Source organism: Vulpes vulpes, chromosome 6 (genome assembly GCF_048418805.1).
Source record: "Vulpes vulpes isolate BD-2025 chromosome 6, VulVul3, whole genome shotgun sequence".
NCBI classification, from domain to species: Eukaryota; Metazoa; Chordata; class Mammalia; order Carnivora; family Canidae; genus Vulpes; species Vulpes vulpes.
Window position 1 is genome coordinate 94,062,186 of NC_132785.1, and position 22,770 is coordinate 94,084,955.

The 22,770-nt window shown below is 37.4% G+C and overlaps 1 protein-coding gene across 2 annotated transcripts in view; it reads left to right on the top strand.

Moving 5' to 3' along the window:
• Positions 1 to 15,218, top strand: part of AP5M1 (adaptor related protein complex 5 subunit mu 1) — a 51,918-nt gene extending 36,700 nt beyond the window's left edge. Inside the window, exon 9 of one of the 2 annotated variants that reach the window (XR_012002191.1) lies at positions 14,163 to 15,218. The gene's annotated coding sequence lies outside the window, so the exon portion shown is untranslated. Of the gene's footprint in view, positions 1 to 6,888; positions 8,328 to 14,162 lie in introns of those variants that run through there. The other variant, XR_012002190.1, reaches the window with a different exon arrangement.
• The last annotated feature ends 7,552 nt before the right edge of the window (positions 15,219 to 22,770 follow it).

Genomic DNA, 22,770 nt, shown 5'->3' on the forward strand with positions numbered 1-22,770 from the left:
GAACCCGATTCTTTGGCAGTTGGAATAAGAGATCTTACATCTGTTTCCAGCACCATCCCCACCAATTTTTCTCCTTCCATAGACAGCGTGAGGTTACTCTAAATACTGAAACTACTAACATTGATCCAGTCCATCTAGTCCCTAAATTAGGTTGGTATGACCATTTCTCAGCTCTCATCTTTCATAACCCTCCCTTTTACAAACTCTACCATTCAGTTTATGTGTCCTTTCCAGCAAGCCTGCCAGTGACACTTCATAGTCATCTATAAAATACACTTTTGGTCCTGACTCCTTTCCACAAACAAACGACTCACTAAAATTTCATAATCAAGAGGTGAGAAAAATAGAAATGTAATTCTTTGAAATGTCTCCTTTGGGTTCAGGGAATGTACATTGTAGGGGCTAATTGTCAGAAAGTTTAATTGTTACCCTGTATCAAGCTTCCCTTGTGTGCTGGAGCACACCATAGGTGCTAATAGTGAGAAAATTTGACTGTAGCTCTGCTGTGCTCTCTTCATTAAGCTAATGGAACATTTTCCTTTCATTTTCTCCCTAGGGTGGCTGTAGGAGTACAACCTTATAATTGTTGCTCTTACTGTAATTGGAGGTGGTAGGAGTATATATAATCTTATTGTCTTTCCTATGTGGTGGTAGTTTATTTATGACCTATTGATAATTCTCAGCCAGCAGCAGAAAACTCAGTGAGTATTACATTAGCATTCCCTCCTAGGAGAGTGCCTACCAAACAAAGACTATTATTAACCAGAAGGTACACGTACTAGAGATGGCCCATCATACCAAATATAAACTTCATCACTCCAGAGATTGACCCCTCTGGTTATCATGAGAATGTTTCCTTTTTTCACTATAATTAATGAATTCTTCATCTTTACTTTTCTTTAGATTTATTAACAAAGTTTCATGAAACTTTTTGGGAGGCTCTCTCAAAGGCCAGTGCACATCTTCAAAGTAATGAGGAATCTTAGTTGGCCACTGAAGACCTTAGAGTGTAATGGGCCATGAGAAAAACATTAAAATTTACCCTCCACCACCCTGATTCAGGGCACTGTGTGGTGGACTGTATGCATAGTCAAATATCAGCACTGTTAAAACTTAAAATCTGCAAATCGCCATGTGGTCAGGTAACTGTTATGTGGCAAGCACAATACTAAAAATCTTCACAGATAATGATTTAGTTTTATACTCCTATAGTAGTGCAGAATAATAGCTCCCAAACATGTCTGTGTCATAATCCCTGAAACCTGTAAGTCTCTTTCTTACCTTCTAGGGCAAAAGAGTCCTTGCAAGTGTGATTAAGTTAAGGGTCATGATCCAGAAAGAATGCAGTCCTGACAACCACTTAGGACTTCTGACCATCAGAACTGTAAATGAGAAGTCTGTGTTGTTTTAAACCACCAAACCTGTGGTAATTTGTTATAATAGCAGTAGGACACTATATAACTTTCCACAATTTCACAAAACAGACTCATCATCTCCATTTTACAGATGAGGAAACTGGTATTGCGGAGATTCAAGTGGTTTGGCTTCACCCTGCTTCCTCTCACGATGCATGGGATATAGCTAGTTTTGAGTAGAACTGTGTTTTCTCTTGAAGCAGACGGGTTTTCCCAAGGTTCTGGAAAAGCTGCAAGATAGCATGCATTAGATAACTCACTAACTGCACATCCACCCTTTTGTCTTCAGTCATCAGGTTAGATGACTTTTTTTTTTTTAAGATTTTATTTATTTATTCATGAGAGACACAGAAAGAGAGAGGCAGAGACACAAGCAGAGGGAGAAGCAGGCTCCATGCAGGGAACCCGACGTGGGACTCGATCCCGGGACTCCAGGATCACACCCTGGGCCAAAGGCAGGCACTAAACCGCTGAGCCACCCAGGGATCCCCAGATGACTTTTTTTTTTTTTAAAGATTTATTTATTTGTTTGAGAGAGAGAACAGCAGTGGGGGCATAGGGAGAGAGAGTCCCAAGCAAACTCCCTGTTGAGCACAGAGCCTAACACAGGGCTCAGTCCCAGGACCCTGAGATCATGACCTAAGCCGAAATCGAGAGTCAGGTGCCTAACCAACTGCACCACCCAGGTGCCCCCAGGTTATATGACTTTTTAAATGAGCCTAGCTGAGCTTTTTATTTTCTAAAAACGTTGACAGTTTGGTGAAGATTAACTCAGCACTTCTGAAACCAGAACTGCTTATATTGCTCTCTCTTTTGGCAGACATTTTCCTTTGTCTCACCATTTAAGTTTAGACTCAAAAACTATTTATACCAGGAGGGAATAAAGTCTGTGAGGAGAAGGGGCATAATGTGTTTCCCAGTTTGTAATAGTAACTTCAGCCAGGTACAGTCTTAGAAACAGATGTCATATTCCCATTTCAACTTCACAGCTCGCATAAATGGAGAGCATACATTTGGGTAGTCAATGGTCATTTTCCATGTCCCTAGCATCATGATTCCCTGGGTTCTGCGGCAAGTCTAGATATAGAGATCTGAGCCAGTAAGTTTGTTCTTGTTTTAAGCACATTTAGCTCTATAGAAGATAAGTGTTTGTTACACATCTTCCCTAGCCTGAGGGAATATTTTTCCCCTTTCTGTGTGGTCCAAGTGAGAGCAACCCCATGTGACCTAGGCATGGCCAATCAGAATACAGTATGTTAACTCCTGACCACAGTGATTGGTTCAGGGATCAAGAAAGATGGCTCAGAGCTCTTGGGCCTTTACTGCCAGAGAAGGAAAAAATTTTCTCGTCCTCTTTGGGAAGCTATCAGAGTAACAAAAGCCTACGATAATCATGCATCTTGTGGCCATTTTTACTGAACATTTGAGGCAGTCATTTGCTGCAAGAGAGAGCAGCCAACATCCAGGAGCTGAATTGACAGAAATCCCAGTACATAAGCTGACAAAATACTCTTTTCAAATTTAAGTTAGATGGATATGAACTTATCATTAAAATATGATTTTTTAATTTAATTTTTCAAAAAAGAGATATCATACCTGAAGAAAATGGCATAAAGCAAAAGCCTCCTCTCCATATTGTCTCATCTGCCCATTCCCACCCCACAGGTTAATAATGGTCATTCTTAATTTTTGTATGTAACCTTACAGGTTTCCTTCATGCATGTACCAGCGACTATAAAAATACATCTGTATTTTCTCTATTTTACCACAGAAAGTATCATATTAGACATCTTGTTCTCCAACTTGCTTTTTTTTTTTTAACCTAACAATATATCTTGTCAATCTTTTTCCTAACAATAGATAGAAAACTTTATGCAGCTAGTTAATATTTCAGGATCCATTTTGATCAGAAGGACCTTGGAAAATCAGGTTGATTTTAAGGAGCTGGGTCAACTCTATATGAGAAAATAATGTTCTATATATTCTTTGATGTTCTATATATTCTTTGCTTCATGGCAAAGAGTATATAGAATTTCTAGGCTCCCTTCTTAGTAGATCCAAATCTTTATTCACATATTTACAAGCTTACTGTTCCCCAGAAATTAACACCAAAATTTAGGGTGCCATGAAAATTATGAATGAGTGACCCTAATAATAATAATCTCAAAAAATTAACCCAGGAAAAAGAGAACTGTGGCATAGGTTGGAAATCTATAATTCAGTTTGGTTCACAAATGTTTTCTTCACACAGTGTTTAGTTTTAACTATTTGATAATATTTAAAAACTTTATATTGGGCTATTTCATATTAACATTTTAGTATTTATAATATATCATTTCAATATTTCATATTAAATACAGATTTCTGGTTTCCCTGGACAACTTGAACTGCTCATTTCCACAAGGCAACAACAGACTAAAGTTCTGTCGCAAGTTCTAGGTAGGCGCCCAATAAAGCCCAATAAACACATGTAGGATTTGCATTTAAAGATAGCAGGTTAAACATACACATTTCCTCTGACACCCTTACCAAAACTCACAGAAAGTATTATATTAGGATGATTTTGAGGAGGGTTTTTTTTTTTTTCAAAAGCTATAAAGACTCATAGACAATAGGAAAGAAGATGATAGCAACAGTATGTTAGAGGCTGGAAAGCAAGACAACAGGCTTCTCACCTAGGAAACCAGAGAAAGTTGAGTCTTAAGACAATGGTGGAAAAGCAAAAAAAAAAAAAAAAAAAAAAAAAAACCAAAAACAAACAAAAAAAACCAGCATGCTTTGCACATTAAGTTTCTAAAGCCTCAGGAATTAATGGCCCCAGATACTTAGGAAGATGTATATGAAGATGAACTCTGAACGAGAAGAGTGGTAGAAGGATGTAACTAGATCCCATCCCTTCTTCTACTGGCAGAGAACCAGTTCCTGATTCCTACAGAGGGAGGAGAAAAAGGGTCTTTGGACTTTGCAGGAGGGTTGGCCAGGAGCAGTTAATAATGTTAGCCTGATACTGAAAATAGAAGAATGAAGTGAAATATGTATACATACTAAATGTCAAAACTACTGCCAGCATGCCTCTCAACTTGGCTTCCAGAAAGCAGACCACTTTATAAATTCAGGGAGGAGTAATAAAAGTTCTTCTTTGGAAATCTGACCCCACCAATAAAAATGACCTGATGTGGGCTGGGAGTTCTCATAAACAGAGCATCCTGATCACTCTCTAGTGAGACCCATAGCCATCAAGCCTCTCAGGCTAACCAGAGAACCTTCATTGAGCTTTTAAGTGATCAATTCGTAATTATTATCAAGCAGCTAAGGATTCTTAGATATATAAAGGAAGTTTCCATCATAAAAAATAAAGTCCAAAATGAACCAAAGGAAAAAAAAACAAGTTGCAATTTGGAGGAAACAAAGACTATAGAGGGAGATGAGATGAAAACTTTTTTAAAAAGCTATTATTAAAATCTTCAGAGAAATAAAAGATGATATTGCATCCATAAAACAGGAGATTCTATTAAAAGAAACATTCAGGAAAATGTAAAAGAAAAAAATTCTTGGAAATTAAATGTATGATAACAGAAATGAGAAATTCAATAAATTGATTAGAAGAGAAATTGAGAAACTCTCCCAGAAATCAGATTAAAATACAAGTAGAAAATACAAGAGTAGCCTTAAGAAAATTAGAGGCATACAAGGAGATATAATACCTGAATAATAGGGTGACAGGGACGACGAAGAGGTAGAAATCACCAACAAAAATGTTCATAAAAATTTCCAAAAATAAATGAAGAACATGAATTTCCACATTGAAAATGTCCAATAAATTAATAAAAAATAGACTTTATACTAGGCTCCTAAATATGAGATTTCAAAACTTAGAGGACAATGAGAAGATTCACAGTGTTTCTAAAGAAAGAAAACAGATTACATATAAACAATCAAGATTGAGAAGCAAATAAGACTTCTCTAGAGATCACAAGAAGTTAGAAGAAAATGGAATATTTCTTACAAAATTATAAGGGAATATAATTTCCATTCTAGCATTCTCAGCTCAAAATATCACTTAAAAGAGACATATTCAGAGATTCAAGTTCCTCAAAATCTGTTTCCTGTGTATCCTTTTTCATGTAACTACTGGAGGAGATCCTCCACCCAAAGAAAGGTGGGGTAGACAATTTTAAAAACTTGAGTCCAGTAGAGTGGGAATCTTAAACATTCAAGAGGCAAATAGAGTTCTTGGGATAAAAGCTATCAAATGCCCCTGTAGGTTATGTCAGAATCACAATTCTAACCTGTATTTCACCCAGTCAGACACATCTACTGTGTCAACCATTAGCTTAATACAAAACGTAAGACTTCTTCAAATCCAATTTGCATTATGATCACTAATATCCAGAAGGGTGAAACATCGAGGGTGTGGAATGGGAGCATTTTTTCACATATTTTCTTTAAAAAAAAGAAGTCAGTTTTGCTATATGATAATTTAAAACATTTATGCTGTTGAAGGATTAGTCCTTGTGTCACATTTTCCTGTTTCCCCATTCTCAAATTCCTCCAAACCTATCAAGACCTATGTAACAGAAGTAAGATCTTAAATACCTTTTATTTGTTTTCAATTATCAACATCAGTACTTTACTATAAAGTAAACTCCATAGTTTGTTCTTTCATTAATTTTTCCCTGTCCCTGGGTCATGCTCTAGGATATCATATTACATACATGTCTCTTTAGCCTCATCTGGTCTGTGACAGTTTTCAGACCTTTCTTGTTTTTGATGACTTTGGCCAATTTAAGAGTGATGATAAAGCATTTTGTAGAATGTCCCTAAGTGTGGGTTTGTCTGATGTTTATTATCATGGTTAAACTGGGGATTATGGGTATTTGGGAGGAAGACCGGGGAGATGAAATGTCATTTTTGTCACATCATATCTGGAGTACATATTGTCAATGTGACATCACTGATGTTAACCACGATGCCCTGGCCCAGATAGCATTTGCCACATTTATTCATGTAAAGTTACCCACACTCTATTCTTCAGAAGCAGATCACTAAGCTTAGCCCACACACAGGGGTGAGGAATTAAGATGGGTGGGGAATATCTGTATAAAGCATTTGGAATTATTCCCTTCTCCTTTTTTAATTTATTTGTTCAATTGTGTATTCATGGTTCTTTATTTTATTCTTTGGATTATAATCTATTACAATCTTATTTATTTTGTTGCTTAAATTTTCCAGGTTTGTCCACTGGTAGCTCTTCTCGATTGGCTCCTATTTCCCTTTGTTATGCCTCATTTCCTGTTTGTGTTTTCAGTACTTCCCTAGTTTCTGGCATTACAGGATGCCCTGAGTTCATCTTGAATATTTTTCTCCCTCAGCCCTATAATCAGCCATTTCCCCAAGGAGCCTGGTTCTTTTTATTAGAGAATATCATATACCCCTAATTTAATGCTGTGATTCTTTTTTCTTTTTCTTTTAGGACTCCACCCCTCTGTCAATTTAAGAGCTATTGGATGGTGGAAGGGGAGGAGGGCAGGGGATGGAGGGGAATGGGTGACGGGCACTGAGGCGGACACTTGACGGGATGAGCACTGGGTGTTTTTCTGTATGTTGGTAAATTGAACACCAATAAAAATTAATTTTAAAAAAATAAAAAAAAGAGCTATTGGAAATATCAGGAAAGAGATTTCGGTAAGTTTCCTTGGGACTAATGTAGACTTTATTTTAACACCTTACTCTAGCTTCTTACAAGACAGAGACTGTATTAGTTGCCCCTTATCCTTGAAGAACAACAGTATTAGAAATTGGAATTTTCAGTCTTAACCTTATATCCTTAGAAATATTATTTGACTCACATTTTACAATCAATCTGAAGAATGCTAAACAGGTATTCCAAGAATTAAATTCAATGATATTAAGTATTTAAGAGCAGGAACCCCATATATACATAGGATAGTTAACTTCTTAGTTTTTTGCATTTTTATTAGGAATATCTAACAGATTTTATAAATCCCATACTCTGACTCATTGTGTGTGCATAACTAGTGTCATTTTTCTTTACTTGAAAAAAAGATGTTTTCACTCTACGCATAAAAAGAATAACCAACACTAGAATTAAAAAATTACTTTAAAAAGAGTTAATCTGAAATCTATACTATATAAATGTGAATTCAAAGTTAATTGTATTCTTTTTCCAAAAAGCTACATTTGCACTTACAGATACAAGGCTCAACTCAACTGTCTGTGTCAAATGACTTAATCTGGTTATTAGACTTATGGAGAGATTTAAGCATTTAGTGAAAGGGGACAAATACAATATTCTTTTGTTTAAATTAAGTTTTGCAATTCAGAGGATTTGTTCATTTGGGCCTTCAAGTTCTGTCTTTCAACATGAGAGTCTTGAAGGTAGAATCTTTGCTTGAAAGGCTTTTGCCTTTGACTCTAACTTCTACTTTGAAACTAACCAAAAAGAAACTAAGTGTATCAGAAGCATACCTAATCTCCTAGAAGTCAGCATTGCATCCAATGTATTAAAATTAAAACCTTCCTTTTTTTTTCCCTCCTCCTTAAATATGCATCTAGTAATAAAAGGCCAGTCAGCTGGGTTAGGATAAAACAGGCAATGTTTTTCCTTCAGTAGTTCATTTGGAAAAGTCGCTTTGCTAATTGAGAAAAATTTAATGAATTTTACTTGTATTAAAATAAAGGTGATTGGCAACAATGTACTCATTTGAGAAAGTCATTACATTTATGTATTGTGTTTTCATGTAAATACTTTTGCCAAATGTATTAGCAAGGAATATAATATTATGGTTCATGGTTCTTGTAGTATCTGAAAAGAATAATTGTATAACTAATCAATGAAAACAAAGTAAATGTTCCTCTTGGGTTTGTACAATAAAAATGGAATTAAAATTACTCAGGCTCAAAAATGCAAATATAATGCATCTCACCAGCAGAAAAATAAAATTCTAAAGGCAGAACTTGTATAGTAAGACCAGTATTTCATTTCCTCTCAAAAGTCTTCATTTGATTCCCAAACTGATCACTTCAAAATTCACTTCCATGCATTTTTATAAAGTGCTCAAATATTTCACTGTTTTTAAAACAAAATTATCATTGATTCTACTGAACAGGCTCACTGATATTCAGAACATTTTCTGGGGAAATTAATGCTAATCAGTACAGCAGCAGCCACCAAAATAGCACTGTAACGTATTAGACAGTAACATAAGATTAAATTCACATTAAACTCAAGAGCAAATAACCCATATTAATTTAAACAGATTTAATCCTGGGAAAGGGCAAAGGTTAGAAATGATCTGAAAGATAACCAAATTGTATTGAGAACAATAGGCCTTATATTAGACAACGGCACCCCCTACTGGAAGCTTGAGGCTGCCTGGACAGTTATTCTTGGAGGCTGCTGGGAAGGACCGGCCCAGGGAAAGGAATCTGTGAGGATGCTCGGATGCTCGGACCTCCACCTAGCAGGTGGGGCTGCCATGGAATTCAGGGGCATCATCAGTCCAGAATTGTTTCTTCTCTATTGTGTAATCACGAACCTTAGGCATAGCACCTAGAATTTTTATTTCTCAACTACTAGTTAGCAAGACTTTGATTCTGAAGGTTTTATTAGTAAACATTTAGAGTGCCTTTTTTTTTTTTAAAGAAAGGTCAAACTCTGTGATAAATGCTTGATATGAAAAAGAAATAGCTGTTCATGCAATGATTTTAATTAATCTGCCTTGGAATTTACCCACAGTGCTCAAAATTATTCCTTAGTAGAGAGTCCTTAGTAGAGAGTGTTTCTTAGGGTGCTTTGACCTAATATTCCAACAAGCATGCATGGTGGATATATTTAATAGATCTGTATATGAGTACATATGTACACACACACAGCATATATATACACACTGTGGGCAATCTGGCTCAAAGTGAACCCTAGAGAAGCCTCAGTAGGATGGCAAGCCTCCACCATCAGCTTTCCCCTAAGTTTGGGTTTATGGCTTTTTTTCTAATGTTATTCTTTGGATGAGTAAACATCTGTAATGATCACAAGAAATATGAAAACTCCTGAGAAATAATAAAAACAATCATTTGATAGACTAGCCATCTATAAGACATCCTCTTTTTAAAATTAATATATAATTCCCAATAGTCTTTTGAATTTAACAATTCTAATAAATCAAATATTTAAACTGGGGATTATGTTGTATAACTAAAAGACACCTCAGTCAAGCTAACTTGCTAAACATATTTAAATGCCATAAGCAGTAAGTACAGTAATCAGAGAAATAAACTGAAGACAAATCAGGAGAGATCATTTAAACAGAAATGGCCAGATACATAGTTGACTAGGGGAGAAAAGGAAATAGAAGTAGGCACTAAAACCAGGTTTGGCTTGAAAAGAAGCCTAAACTGTTATGAAAAATGATCATGGAAACAGCTCTCAGCATTTCCATTTTCCACCTACCTCACCACCTCCAGCACCAAATGCTTTAGTGTCGTGACTAAATTTTGAATGATTTTTATTAAAACCTACCAGGGAGATGCATTATCCAACCAAATGGATCCTAGCTCAGAGACCATGTTCGTGTTCCCAGCCAGATGAGAGGAGAAGGTGACTTTCCCTCTGCAGAATTTTTGAAGTGAATGGAGGAGGCCAGGGTCAGCTGAATTAGAAGGTGTTCTGTTTAACCCTCCTGCCTAAAATATGGAGTAAAATCATTTCAGAAAGGAGTTAAATATCTGTTGGGAGTTGTCTGCAGGTTGGGGGTGTTTATTTCCTAAGGCTAAAAAGCATTGAACACATTCTTCAAAGAAACAAGATCAGAAGTATTTGAAATTACAGATGCCTGAGGGAAAGAGCTTAGTAGTGGGGAAAAAATACAGACAGGACAGAGGAGGCCAGGATCCTAACCCAGCTTGGCTCTCCTGTGTGCCCTTGAGTGTCATATAACCTGTCTGTGCCTTAGTTTCTTTATCTGGAAAAAAGATGACCTCTATTTTCCAGCTTTGATAGCAAAATACATTTTCATGAGAATATAGTATTCAGACAAGACTTGATCTAGCAGTGCTTCAAGTGAACCATCATCGTTCAAGAAGAGAATGGGTTCACAAAGCAAAGTACTAAAGTTAATGGGACATCTTCCCTGGATTCACCCATTTATTTATTTATTTATTCTTCAATAGGTGTTTATTAATGGTCTACTATATGTCAGACTCCAAACCAGGGAATGGAATACAAACTTGAACAAGACCCAATCTCTTTCCTCAAAGAATTTGAAGTTTAGTAGGGAAAAAAGACAAATATATGTGTTTTCACAGTGTAGGGCTGTGAGTACTCTGCTAGCATAAACCATGGTGCTGTGAGAGTGTGTCTGGAAGATCCCAACCAGGCAGGCACAGATGAAAACTCACCAAAGGATGCAAGGAGCAGCAACACCCAATTCCCACCTTAAACCACAAACAGGAGTTAGCGATTAAAAAGAAAGAGAGAAATAAAAAAGGTATTTTAAGCAAAGTGAGCAGCCTAGCACAGGATGGTATGCCCAATCCTATGACCAACAGGGTAGGTTGCCTTGATTGGCAGCCTCTATAGGACCATTTACTTGGAAGGATTATTTCCCAAAGGATAGAAGAGTGCTATGCAAAGCAACGAATGTTACAACAAATATTCCCCAGTCCACTTCTTTTTTCTCAGTAAGTATTCAATAAATATTTGTCAAGCAAATGATATTTTCAACATTACATCATAGTCTTTAGATTTTTATCCTGTAAGCATTTTAATAAATGGATTGAAACCTTTCAATTCTCTGCCAAAATGCCCAACCAACAAAGACCAGGAAAGAATATGGTGATGAAGAGGTTACCCTTCATCACCCTGGAGTTAAACTAATCACATCTACATAAAATGAACATGAACAGCCATCTAAGGAAATCAGGGCAGTGTCTGCAAGTATGTGACTTATGTCTCCACAATTAGGAACCCCCACAATTCCAATCAAGGTGATCTGGAAATTGTGTTTAGAAAAGGGTAGTGAATTTTATGGTACTAGTACTGGAGATAGAGTGTATGGACTGTTTAGGAAAGACAGTGACTTCTCTGAATGACAAGGCTCCATACACACTAGTATTTTACCTGATTCTGTGTTAGTGACCTCTGAGTTTCACTTTAGTAGTTGCTGTTTGACTCTAAGACAATGTACTAGTTTTGCAGATGAAAATACACCATCTTCCTAGCAGTTATATTTCTTGTTGCCAATTAGAGATTTTGTATTAATTTGGCTATCTCTATTGTGAGTTTAGTTATGTGGGTTGGCATCTCCAAGTCTGACTGCATATGTGTACAAAATCTCAGCTTTGAGAACCATAGGAAAGTAAAGGCCACCTTGTGGGACCCTCTAACAGAGGGCTTGCTAACCCTCCAGCCATCCACTTGAACAGGACTCCTGCAGGGTACCTTCTATAATGGTTGAAGAGGAACCCCAATTAATAAGTCAACAGATAATATTAGACCACACTAAATTTATGTGTGGTTATTAATGGAAATAGGAATTCCTATCTATTGAACGGCTAAAATGTGTCAAGAGTTGCTCTAGGTACTTTATGGAGGGGCAAAAAAAAAAGGTATGTAAAACATCTTCTTTGAAATCTTATGTGTAACAGTGTGTACAAGCTTATTTGTAATCACACTGAATATTTGTCTTTCCAAAATTCAAATGTTGAAGCCCTAATCCACAAACAGTCTAATGGTATTTGGAGGTTGGGCCTTTGGGAGGGATTAGGTCATGAGGATGGAGCTCTTAAGAAAAGGGCTCTCACCAGACACTGTATCTTGCCGACATTTGGATTGTGTACTTTCTAACCTCTGGCACGGTAAGAAATAGTAAATATTTGTTTAAGCCATCCTGTCTGTGGTAATTTGTTATAGCAGCCCAAGCTAAGACAGTGAAGAACTGGAATTAAATATTCAACAGGCAATAATAAAATGTGATCCCAATCGGCAAAAATATATAAGTGAAAACACTGAAGAGGTATGCATGGAAACATTAACAAATAAGATCAACTGTCTTTTTTTATAATCTTCTTTGGTTTTTTATGTATTTAAATTTTTTTCGATGGTGAACATCTATTTTATAATTGAGAAGTTTTCATTCACTATTAATTCCTAAGAAGAAACTTCAATATTATTGTATAAGTATACAGAATCTTCTTTAGATTTTATTGTTTCAAAAGAATGTAGGCGTTCTTATATTGAATTTTTAGAGGAAATACAGTTAGACTGTCTCTTTGGTTTACTGAAGACTTAATTTGTCATTCTGCTTGCCCATATTTGGTCCTCCATTCAAAATAAAACCAATAGAGCAGCATCAACCCAATTTTGCCTCGTTACCATAGCAACAAAATAGTGACAAAAGCACATAGCCCCATCCCTCCCCCTCACATATGTGCTCTCTTATTGTTTCATTCTCATCTACTTTCATTCATGGCTATTGTCTTCCATCCTTTTTTTTTTTTTTTTCATCTTTTTTCACCTGTCTGTTCCTTCCTCCCCAAAACGTTCATGTGTGGCAAAAAAAAAAAAAAAAAAAAAAATGAGTACATGCCACTAACCAATATGACCTAAATTCTGGGATGCCTGCGTGGCTCAGCTGTTGAGCGTCTGCCTTCAGCCCAAGGTGTGATCCTGGAGTTCCAGGATCGAGTCCCGTATCAGGCTCCCTGCATGGAGCTTGCTTCTTTCTCTGCCTATGGCTCTGCCTCTCTCTGTGTGTGTGTGTGTCTCTCATGAATATATAAAATCTTTTTTAAAAATATGTCCTAAATTCTAAATGCCAATTTGTTTTCTCTGTCTTATGCTTTTCAGGGATCCTCCTCATTCACCCTAAGTAAGGAACAGTTATATTTTTCCTGGGAAGCTTGTCTAATTCCAATTTCTGAATGCAAACAATTTTAATATTCAGAACTTTATTCAAATGAACTCTTAAGTAGACAGAGAGAATACATACTGAGGGAGCTGGGTCTGATTGGACTTTGTTCCTCTCCCCTTCCACCACCCTTCCCCACATACAAATACACAATAAATCCATTATTTATTTTGGGAGCTGTGAAGAGATGAAACTGTAATAAGAACCACCATAGATATTTCAATTGCACCTAAAATCAGAGTTGTTGTATTCCATACAGAAGGTGTGCAGGTGACCTTGCCTACCATATCCACTCTAGGCCTCTTATGAGCTCTGACTTCTTACAGATGTCCTCTGTCTTTCTGGAAGCCATGTCCGTTGGGAGAGGATAATCCCAGCCCCAAATCTAGATGGCGAGTCTTGATTGGTACAAACTAATTATGATGCTACCATTCCTTTGCCAAAAATGGCCTAGGCATGGGCATGCAATGCTTATTTGGCCAATAAAACATAAGGGGAAGTCTGCTGGTGGCTTCTAAGAGAGGTGGCTGAGAGGTACAAGAATGTGGCAGTGACTGGTTCTTGTTGCTCACCATATATGCTTCACTTAGTCCATAGTGGTAAAAAGTTTAGCTAGGCACATGGACATGCAGATTAAAGAATACATTTCTGACCCTCATTTGCAGCCCATTGTGGCCTGATAAGTTCTGACCAATAAGATAAAAGCAGAAGTGTGATGTGGCAACTACTGAGAATCTTTCTTATTAGACAACTGACATGTGCCCTTTACCTACTCTTTCTTGTTTCCTTTATTCTGCTATGTGAAATGTGGATGTGATAGCTAGAGGTAAAATAACCACTTGAGACCATGAATGACCTTGGGAATGGAGACCATGTATGGAAGGACAATAAAAGAAGCCACACCTAAACCACCATCATTCTGGGTTTTCTGTCACTTACAATCAAGTCAAAGGCGGGGAGCCTGATGCGGAACTTGATACAAGGACCCCGGGATCACGACCTGAACCAAAGGCAGATGCTCAACCACTGAGCCACCCAGGTGCCCAAAACTGTGCTGCTTAAAACAGGATATTTCCTCTTCCATTTTGAATAAGACAAACAGCTATGTACTAACACTCAGAAGTACTCCTTGAATCACTTATTTGAAACCATAAATTTCACAGCAAAGATTTGCATTTTTGGTACACTCCTCATCTGGCCAATTTGGCTTCACAACCAACAAGAAAAGTCAATCCATTGTTTTCTTCTGTCTCCTTGAGGAGGACAAGGAGACAGAAGACTTCTTCAAGTCTTCTTGAAAAATTAAGGAGGACTTGATTTTTTCAACACAGGAGGTGGGAGCAAGGCCCAGAGTGGGCCTGGCCGACACTGGCCATCCCTGGGCTGTTTACTCCCATCTGCTGAACTAAAGGATTCCTGAGACTAGATGCCAGGCCCCAGCTAATCACCATGGCTTCACTCTCACTGCCAATGGACAAAGAATACAAGGAGGAATCAAAGAAGAGAAAACAACGCTGGATGGGGGAAAAAGCAGGTTGATATCATCTTTAGAGCAAAGTGCTCATCAATCCTGAAGAGGGGCTCTAAACCCAGTGAGAAGGCAAGGCTGCCCTTGGGATGCTCCTCTTCTTCCTAGTGGAGTACATTTTCTGATAATTATAGCTCACAAGAGTTGCTCCTTTTCGAGTGGCAGCCTTAGGGCAGCACGGGTGGCTCAGTGGTTTAGTGCCACCTTCAGCCCAGGGCCCGATCCTGGAGACTCGGGATTGAGAACCTCATCGGACTCCCTGTATGGAGCCTGCTTCTCCCTCTGCCTGTGTCTCTGCCTCTCTATCTGTGTCTCTAATGAATAAATAAATAAAATCTTCAAGTGACAGCCTTAGGTGCTTTTCTTTAATCAATTACAAGTAATGCTTATTTTAAGGTAACACTAAGACTGAGGATAAAATTTAAATATTTTCTATGTTCTAAAGTGTATACATGAAAAAAATAAAAATAAAAAAATTAAGTGTATACATGATTGGTTTTCCTAAGTGTGTATTTGTTGTCTTCAAAATAGTCCTATCTATCACTAAGGGAATTCAGACGATTCTGATGTTTAAATAATTCATGCTTCATTCACATTTTATCACTCGTAAAGCATTTATCTGTCAAAAGTCCAAACCATTTTTTGTACATACCAAGTATAATTTTGAAAAATGTAATTGTTTCAGAATTTAACTGTCCAAATAATTCTTAAACTGGATATTCATAATATAGCAATGTGTATGCAGATATTCAAACTGTTTATAAACTTCAAACACAGCAAACTGAAGATTATCAAAGTTTAAAAACATTATATTTGGTCCTAGTTTTGTAGAACAGAGACTAGATAACATTCACAAATGAATAAAAATAAAGGAGAATTTCAGGCGTGAATAAAAATGGGGAAAAGCTGGAAGTTGTCACAAACCTTTACCAATGCATTCATGCTGACAGCAGCATAACAAAGTGGCAGAAACGTTTGTTGTGATCAGAATATTGCGAATCAATGAAAAGCCAGGTAGGTACGTTGAGAGAGCTTAGCTGCACTACACCAAGAAGACAGAGCCTGTGGTCCTGTGGGGAGAGGCAGCACTCAGGGCAGAAGGGCAGGGAGCCCAGGGGAGTCTGCTCTCTGGAACACCAGGTTGCCACCTAGAGAAACATCCATCTCCCTTATTACCCCACCGTGCTTTTCTGCCACACATCAAACACCAGATGGACAGCCAGCTGTCAGAAAACACTGTCTGCTTGCCTCCTAAATGGGAGTATAGTGTGTGGAAGGGACCATTTTAGAGTCTTGTACTTTCATGTGAGAAGAGCTTGTAAGGCAGCAGGAGCTCGGGGTAGGGGTTACGTGTTGCAAAAATGTTCAGAAACATCAAACATTACACTCTCTGCAGAAAGGTAGACTCCAGCCTCAGCTGCTGATTCTTTTGGCTCAAGCTGAGTCAAGTAGTACACAAAGCATAGACAAAAGCCTGCAAACGACTGGCAGTCGCCACGGGGTACGGCAAACCAATGCTGGCTAAGTCCAGACATTTTTCCTTCTCTGCAGAAGGAAACTGCACCTGCGTCCAATTGAAGTGTGGCCACATCTCCTCCTCTGGACCTCCGGAAAATTCTCCACAGTGAGAAGGCAGGACTCTGGTCATTGAAGCCCTTTGTTTCTATATATGTTTGAATGCTTATTCAGATGGAGATTTTTTTTTTAAGATTTTATTTATTCATGAGAGACAGAAAGAGAGAGAAAGGCAGAGACACAGGCAGAGGGAGAAGCAGGCTCCATGCAGGAAGCCTGATGTGGGACTCGATCCCAGGTCTCCAGGATCAGGCCCTGGGCTGAAGGCAGGCACTCAACCACTGAGTCACCCAGGTGTCCCTCAAATGGAGATTTTATTGCTTGGGCTTCACCAGTTTTAAGCTTGAGCTTTTTAAAAATGAACTATAAAATGAGGCACTGTTAAAAATAATTTCTTCATTAATAACTGAAGCCCAGTGCAGTTCCCTTTTTCCAAAGGCAGATGGAATTAGCCACATGCCTCTAATATTAGTTCTATTTCCCACATTACTCGTTGACAACCCAAACTAATCACTCTTCCAATTATCCATTTACCCTTTACTGCAATACTAATCCTCCCGGACCACTGTTCTCAGTGTCTTCTGCCACTTGTCATGGTGTATCAACTTTCTAAAATATCACTGTTTTCTTCAAGAAGTAAAAAGAAAAACATTTTCTCTCATTTAATATTATAGATATCAAAAAATAAGATATTTGTTGGATCTTAAAAACTGTCTACCCATAGGATTTATTTCTTTTATGTATATAAAACATCCTATTCCTCATAAGAAAGAGGTGCGCATTACTCTTTCCATTTTATAGAAAAGGAAGTGAAGTCCAATTGCATGATTCCTGCAAACCCCTACCATGCAGTGGGGACATGAGAAATTCTAGAGGAATGCTATCTAATAAGACGATTTTAACTGCTATTATGTTGTTCTCTTTCAGTACAGGAACAGCATCAAGAAATCTGCACATTTCAATCCTTTATGGAATGCAACATTCTGGAAAGAAAAAACACTTCTCTCACGACCTCCCCCTTTGGGTTTTCACCTGTGCTCAAAGTAGGACAGGATTGCTGAGCACTGTTTACAGCTCCAGTGTGATCCTGGGCACCTCTAAGACAGGGCCTCCCCAAGTGTGAGATGTTTAGAGGTGAATGAAGCCCTCACACGCTGAAAGAGCAGACACAGAGAACTGGTCTGCCATGTTGTGCTTTCTTTCTTATTTGTAACTATGTGGTTGGAAGATCCTCCTTTCAATCAAGTTGTCTATTTCTATACAAGTATGTGGCTATTTTAATGTTCACAAAACACTCTCTTCAAAAATCGACCTTCAAGTATCCTTGAAGGTGGAAAGGCAAACAAATGTGTTATTAGATGACATGAGGCACCTCCCAACATTTGCTCTAATCTGCTAAATACCTCATGGCAGGTGGACACAGTCAAAAAAAAATTCCCACGAGACCCATTTTCTCATTTGAACAAGATGGAAATGGCTCTGGATTACATTCAAATATCATCTGTGACTGGAGCATATGAAGACATTAAAGAAGTTTATAATACTGTGATGACTACCCTTGGAACTATTACTATCTCTTAAAATCCACCTCTCCAGCCTATTTTCACAATTGTTAAGAAAATACCATGTGAAAGAGTCAACAACACAACTTTTCACGGTAGAGCTAGTAATACACATAGGTTTAGTAATTCATTCGGAGTCTGATTTTAAAAGACAAAACAAGTAAAAATGGCACTGGGATTGTTTCATTTCCTGGTCAATCACACAATACGTAATTATTAACATGACAGCCATCATGAGACATGCAAGTGGCACCAGGGGCAGAGTGGAAAGGAAGGCTCTGGAAGACACAGGGTGGTCACTTGCTATAAATAATTTTTATGGAAACTCACAGGTGGATAATTCCCACACAAAATGACTTTAAGAAACTCATTTTTCTGAGCACAACTTATATTGAACACACAAATAGAATATGTACAAATCTTGAGCAACAAGTATTGCAGTTCTAATGAGATTATAAATTATAACTTGTACAGTGATAAACCAATACACTCAACACAGGTGTTCTCAGATTTTATAAAACCAATAATTTTGGGGGAGGTAACTGATACCAGTGTCCCAATGAAAGCATCACAAAGACAAATAAACTTCACTTCAGGCAGAGTTTGAAAAATTAAATGAAGAAGTGTAAATATAAATTATCTAAAAAATAAGTAAGTAAGTAAGTAAATAAATAAATAAATAATCTTGGTAGCTCTCTAGTTTCATGTAGACAGGTGATACATATTTTTAAAGATTTTATTTATTCATGACAGACAGAGAGAGAGAGAGAGAGAGTAGAGACACAGGCAGAGGGAGAGGGAGAGAAGCAGCTCCACGCAGGGAGCCTGACATGGGACTCGATCCTCGGTCTCCAGGATCACACCCCCAGCAGAAGGCGGCACTAAACCACTGGGCCACCGGGGCTGCCCCAGGTGATACATTTTATTTTTATTTTTATTTTTTTTAAAGATTTTACTTATTTAGTCATAGACACAGAGAGAGAGGCAGAGACACAGGCAGAGGGAGAAGCAGGCTCCACACAGGGAGCCCGATGTGGGACTCGATCCTGGGTCTCCAGGATCACACCCCAGGCTACAGGCGGCGCCAAACCGCTGCGCCACCGGCGCTGCCCGGTGATACATTTTAAAGACAGTTCAGCAGATAGTATCTTAAGGATATGTCTATGTAACAAATAGTTATTAAATACATACTGATAACACGTACATTTGTAGGTGTTTCAACTAAGGAGCAATTGTAATAAAAAATATGAAAACATAGAATATGTATTTCTGATGTCTTCAAATACAGCATTTATTATATAGCAAACACAATTTTAAACCTGATCCCTTATTAAATCTTTATTACCTCTGCTCCATAATTATCTTCTGAATGAATGTAAAAATTAGGGAAATAAAGAAAATGGCCTGAGTAGTATAATACATTCTGTGGTAAAACAAGAAGAATGGTATTATAATACACAGAAGAATATACAATAGTTACCAAGGAAGACTTCAATGGTCCTATTCAATGGGAGAAGGAAAGAAAACATAGAAGAGTTCTGATCATGAAGATAAAGATTTTCCTGAGGTAGCAGTATTCCAGAGAATAAAACAAGGGAAAGTAAATACAGTGAAACAGAACCTAGTAAAAAAAAAAAAAAAGTAACATTGGAAAAACAACTTACTTAAACTGGTGGAAGAGTATGTAGATGCTTGATTAGTTTTCTTCAGTGAAAAGAGACTTTTAGTTATGTGAATACATGTAATGTATAAAATCAATTATCTTTTAAAATTATGAATAAGGAGTGCCTGGGTGGCCTAGGCGGTTAAGCAACTGCCTTTGGCTCAGGTCATGACCCCAGGGCCCTTGGATGGTTCCCTGCCCCACAGAAAATCTGCTTCTCCCTCTCCCTCTACCTACTTCTCCCCCTGCTTGTGCTCTCTCTGTTAAATAAATAAATAACATCTTTTAAAAAATAAAATAATTGAGAGTAAAATAATATAAATGTGACACACTGTTATAAACAGAACTATACAAGTGCAAAGTCTATTTCCATGTGTTTTGCATTCATCAAGATGCTGGTCTTGCTATTATTTATAATTGTCAGTATTTTTGTGATGCTGTAGGTTATTGACAATAATAAGCAATGCCTATTTAAACATATGGTTGCCATTGTTATTATAAAGTCAGCATCAGGGAAATACAAATCAAAACCACAATGAGATACCACTCACACCAGTTAGAATGGCTAAAATTAACAATTTAGGAAATTACAGATGTTGACAAGGATGTGGAAAAGGGGGAGCCCCCTCACACTATTGGTGGGAATGCAAACTGGTGCACTCTGGAAAACAGTATGGAGGTTTCTCAAAAAAATTAGAAATAGAGCTACCTACCCTATGACCCAGCAATTGCACTACTAGGCATTTATCCAAAGGAGACAAACGGTGATTTGAAGGGGCTCATGCACCCCAATGTTTACAGCAGCCATGTCCATAATAGCCAAAATATGGAAAGAGCCCAGATATCCATTGACAGATGAAAGGATCGACATGCAGTGTATATATACAATAGAATATTACTCAGCCATTAAAAAACATGAGATCTTATCATTTGCAATGACATAGATTATTATGCTAAGCAAAGTGAATCAGAGAAAAACAAATATCATATAATTACACTCATGTATGGAATTTAAGAAACAAAATAGATGAACATAGGAGAAGGGAAGGTAATAAAATAAGATGCAAACACAGAGAAAAACAAACTGTAAGAGACTTTTAATTGCAGGAAACAAACTGAGGGTTGCTGGAGGAGAGGAGGTTGGGGAATGGGGAAACTGGGTGATGGGCATTAAGGAGGGCACTTGATGGAATGAGCATTGGGTGTTTTACACAACTGATGAATCACTAGATTCTACCCCTAAAACTAATAGTACACTATATGTTATTAAATTGAATTTAATTTTTTTAAATAAAAATATTAGTTTAATTGTTCTATTAGAATTCTTAAGTAAGATATTCTTTCTTTGTATATACTTAATTATACACTTAGTTTCAGTTTTCCCTCAGAAGATGTATTAATTTCAATTAGTCATTTTTAAAAGTTTTTACTTGTTTCATAAAAATGAAAGTCTATAATGATAATTTTGGTAATTTGTATATAATTCTGGGGAAGTTATCAAGAATAACTTATTATGTCCTCTCTTTACCTTAGGAAAATGAATATAGGGTTATTATTCACTATAAATAATCTATGCCACAAATAGTGCTCTAGCTGAAGCAAAGGAATCTGTTGGGAGAGATGGTCATCTGAAAATTCAGAGTTTAAAAATTAAGTTAACCAGTTAAATAAATCCCACTGCTTTGGTTTACTTGACAGAGACACAGTATTATTTTGCTTTAGAGTTCAGGCTCAATATCATAACATATTTTTCCTCTTTGAGACTTGATTATTTTCACCTGGCCATTTCTCCAAGAAATAAAAAGTATAAGAAGGATATTAATATATCTTAAATTTTTTATTTGGCTCTTGATTAAGCTCCCATCTTTTAATTTTTTAATTTATGAAAATGTAGATACTGTACAACCAAAAAATACAATTTCAACACAATTACATGTGCTTTTGCTTCCAGGTAAGAAATGAAAATTATTAGAAAATTATTAGAAATATAAGCTACATCTCAGTTGTGATCGCCTTAAAATCAATATCCTTTTATTTGAACAAATGGTAGCAAGAATCATTAAGATAGGGCCCTAGCAATTAAGGATAAATTATAGCTCAATTGTGAATTTGTTATATCATTTGAACAAACTGTTTCAACAATTGCATTTCTGTCACTTTTAAGTATAATAAGCATAATCATTCTTACTGGATGCTATGACTTTGAAGAACATGCTTTTGGAAAAATTTTCTAGATTCTTAGATATATAAGAGAGGGAAGATACTATTATAAAAGTAATATCTGTCAAGAGGTAAGTTTTTATCAGATGTATATGAAACCATATCTTTATTCCTACGTGGTAGCATTTGCATACAATTTTCAGAGGAACCCAGTACTGTGCTTCATGAATTCAAACCCAGAACAAGCTCTTAGAAAGGAATAAAGAGCTTGAGAAATAAAGCAGATGAATTGACTTATTAAATACCTAAATCCTAAGGACTCTTTATTCATTCCACATAGTATTCAAAATGTGCCAATTCCAGAGATTCCTTTGCTGATCTAGTTTTGAATTTCCCAAGTGAAAAGCATAACCAAGAAGCAAACTCCAGGGGCACCTGGGTGGCTCAGTCGGTTAAGCGTCTGCCTCCAGCTAAGGTCATGATCCCAGAGTCCTGGGATCAAGCACCTCGTTGGGCTCCCTGCTAAGCAGGCTCCCTGCGTCTCCTTCTTTCTCTGTCTGCCGCCCGCCCCAGGCCTGTGCTGGCATGCCTGCTCTCTCTCGCTCTCTTGCTCTCTCTCTCAATCTTTGTCAAATAAACAAATAAAATCTTTTTAAAAACCCACCAAACCAATTTAGAACGAGCTACCCTGAGAGCCGTGGATGTGACTGGTCATGTTAACGCAATGGCGTGCTTCTGCCTGCATGCACAGGCCACCAGGCTGCCCCTTGGAGAACCCAGGTGTTCAGTCGTTTCAGGAACAGCATTCCATGGCTATCGTCTACCATCTCTCTGCACCTAGGCCTATTAGACAAAATCTCTGCTATTTCGGAGTAGTAGAGTGCTTGCAAAGGCACATAATTATCTCTTATAGCTTCCATTTCCAAGAATTTGACCACTG